The sequence below is a fragment of the Pinus tabuliformis genome, chromosome 9 (assembly GCF_031772625.1).
Source record: "Pinus tabuliformis cultivar Carrire ecotype Pingquan chromosome 9, CPIR1, whole genome shotgun sequence".
NCBI lineage: Eukaryota > Viridiplantae > Streptophyta > Pinopsida > Pinales > Pinaceae > Pinus > Pinus tabuliformis.
In genome coordinates this window covers 539,902,808-539,906,661 of record NC_142307.1, presented here as the reverse complement: position 1 = coordinate 539,906,661, position 3,854 = coordinate 539,902,808, and positions in this window count along the sequence as shown.

Genomic DNA, 3,854 nt, shown 5'->3' with positions numbered 1-3,854 from the left:
CTTGGCGGCTGCAACTAGGTGTTTGGCCCTTGAACTGTGTTGCGCCGCTGAACGGGGACTGGGGTTTCGGTCCTTCTGATTTTTTTCGTGGGGGCGAGGTGGCTGCCCTAGCCGCCTCTGCCCCCGGAACCGGCCCGCCTCAGCTCTGATCGGGAGGACTCCCTTGCTGATGCGTTGGCATTTTTTTGGTTTTTTGCACGCTACCAAAGCAGCTATGGTGAGTGTTGAGGGATCTGAGATGTGGAGATGTCACTGCATCGATTCGTGCCGCTTTTCTATGGCTGCTGCTGGATAGCTTCTCTTCTGGCTTCTCTGGAATTTGGGTGGTTTTCTTCCACTGGGTTCTGAGGATTTAGGTGGAGAGTTGAGGGGATGGAGGAGGTGTGGCTACCTCGGCTGCTCTCAACCATTTCGTGCCTCTCCCCTCTGTTTTTGGCTGCCGTTTCGAACTATTTCTGCTCATACCATAGGAGCTATCGTATATTTACTGTTTATACTTTCTGTTATTTATTTAGCTTGCAAGGGTAGGGGTTCACTCTTGTTGGGGTTTACATACCCACTTTCTGGATGCCCTGTTTGAGGGCTTTATCTGCATACTTCCCTGAAGTATTGGTTATTGTATGTGGTATACCCACACTTCTGCATATGCGTACAACATCTGCAACATGTAATTTTCTGAAATTAATGGAAATTACGTGCTCTCTTTCTTCGGAAAAAACAAGTCACAAGTTTTTGATACTCACATTGTAGTGAAGTCTTCAAAGTTCAAAGTCGTAATTTCCCCTGTACTTGTTTATCTACATGATGATAAATAAAATATTTTATTTTTGATATTCGCATCTTTTGGGAATGATAATTTATGTCGATATTTTGATTTGATTTGCTGAAATTGTAAAGGTGTTACAAAATCCAAGATTCTGTAACTACCCCTTTTCTTGGTTATATCGTAAAATGATTTTCATTTCTCAATATGTCGCAGGCATCCATGTTGGTTGAGTTATGCTTGTGTGTTTTATGGAGAGGATAACTGGAGGTCACCTCTAGTTGTTTTGGATATTATCAAATGAACTCCTATTAGTTACTTTGTTGATTTTTTTGTCATCTACTGGATATAGCTGTTAGGCAAAAAACAAACACTTATGATTATTTTGTAAAAATATGGTTTTTATTTTTAGTTTCTTACAAACATCGTAGGTTGAACGGTGGTTATACCAAATTCTTATTTTGTAATGAAAGGGGGGAATACCTAAAGTTATTGCAAATGGAACATTCAGTTTCATCTTGGATCCGTGCCTCGCTTCATGTGTAGATTTTAGCAAGGTGTTCGTGGCAGGTGACATTGCCGGAGGCAACATCGTGCATCAATTGGGAATCCATGCAAGTGGAAGAAAATGGGATGGCCTACGTTTCCAAGGGGCCATTCTGGTTCACCCCGCCTTTGGCAGCGAAGAACGAATTGGCCGCGAATTGGGGCCAGGGGCTGAGGTGGAGGATTTTAATAAGTTGATGGACGTAATATGGAGCATCTCTCTCCCCGCAGGCGCGGATAGAGACCACCCTTTTCCAACCCAGTTGGACCCCTTTCTCCTGATTTGTCCACTCTAGTGTATGGACAAATTCTTGTATTTGTGGCAGAGAAGGATCTTCTGAGAGTAGGGAAAAATTCAGGGGCTAATATTCGTAAGGGGGCTAATGTTCCATGCTTTTCCCAAAAAAAGATCGTTAATTTCCATTTTTTCTAAAAAATTATTAGCCCAAAATTTATAGTATAAAATTGTTTCACCTTAAAAATTGCCAAACTTTTATATAGAAACTACATAACATTATTAGAAATTTGAATGCTTTTACAAAAACATTTCCAAACATTTTACAAATTGTTGCATAATATGTATTAGTGAGATTCTCCAAAGTTTCTAAACTTTAAAATAAATTTATTTCCTTAAAATTTTCCCTGTCTGAGAGATCGGGGTGTTTTGTATTACGAAGCGCTAAAGAAGGCGGGCAAAGATGCCGATTTGGTTGTGACGGAAGGCGAAGACCACGTGTTTCATCTTTTCAATCCGAAATCTGAGAATGCGCCCCCCATGTTGAAACGCATTTCCGACTTTATGCATTCCTCCTCCTACGATCAGTGCAAGAAACCCACACAGAATTCCTCCTCCTCCGATCAGTGCAAGAACCCCACAGAAAATCTTTTCATATGATAACATGGAGCGAAATGTGCGTGGCATTATTATTATTCAGATGTTGAAATTAATGTCTCTGTTTTTGCTGACTTTATTGCACTTATTTTGAAGTGACGACTCTGTATTCAATCTTCTGGAACACGTTACAGCTGTTTGTCATCTCCTACATGATTAGGGTAGTAGTTGTTTGTCATGTCCTCCAACTACTAGTCTTTGTTGAGTAGAGTATACACTGGTTGGTTGATACATAGTCTCTGTGTGGTCTCTGTTGAGTGTTTGTCATGGAATGTGGTCCGTGGATCGCATAGAATTTCAGGTTCATCCTCCATGTTCTCTGATTGTTTTCATGATGTTAAAATTTTGGGATGCCTTTCTATTGAAGTGTTATTTATATAAATTTTTAGGATGTTATTTTTTTTTTCAAATATATGTATGATTTTTTCATCATGTTATATTTTTTTTAATTGTGATTTATTTGTTACTTTTTATTCTACACAACGCACACCTTTATCTAAATTTTTCTTTCATTCAAGCTAAATTTAATTGAATTATTAGCATTATTTTTCTGTAAACATTTACCCATTATCATATCTTTTAAAAGCTCTCTTGTTTGCAGCACAAGGGATTTGACTGCTAAAGTCTACCAAATCATATATATTCTATCCCTTTGGTTTTAAGCGTACTAACAAAGAAACATATGCTCTTAATCATTATGCCCATATACAATTGAAACTATAATATTTATCTAAATTTTTATTTAAAAAATAAATTAAATTATTTATATTACCTTCTTCAATCATTATCCATCATCAATGTAATATTTTAAAATATTCCATGGAAATTGAATTTATTGATAATTCAATTAAAATTCTAAAAATTATATTTCAAAATAAACACAGAAAGTTAAGCATATTGACATAACACATTGAATATACAAGTATTATGACTAATAATTTTAATAATTAAACCTTTATATATATATAGACATGCTAAATTCAAATGGTCTTGTTTACTGAGGCTACAATTTTGCTTTGAAAGTTATTTTTCACGTGAATCTAGCTTTTTTTTTTCAAATCTGATTACAGGAGCTTTTGAATTATTTTTATAGTGGAAATGGATTCAACACCATCAAAAATTTATGCGGCACCCAAAACTCTAAGGCTTGACAATTGTAACTCAGATTTCCCAAAATTTCTATTCTTGAACAAAATTGTGACTTCATTAGACTACTCTAATTCTAATTGATTTTAAAAAAAAAGTCTTCTCATAAACAAAAAACCAGTTAGTCTTATTCTTTATTAGAGCACAAAGGTATTGCAGGAGTGGTCAGCTTGCAGAGCAGATGTCTTTTTTTTCTCCTTCCATCACGGGTTGAGAAATTGAATTCACCCTTGCATTTTTAGCTATTTTCTCTTTGTTTCTATAGATATTAAGTGACTAATTGTTTTTCCTACAGCGTAATCCACTAAACAAAAAGGAAAGCGGGATGGATTAAAATGGAAATTTCACTAATAAGCCGTTGTGTTTTCTACATTTGACATTTGACTATACTTTGGAATAAAAATTATGTTGTGTGAGTTGTCAAATTTTAAGAATAGCTGATGATAAGGTAATTGTAATTAAGGAACTTTCCGATGCCGAAATCCGGTGAAAAAAATTGAGGTGAAA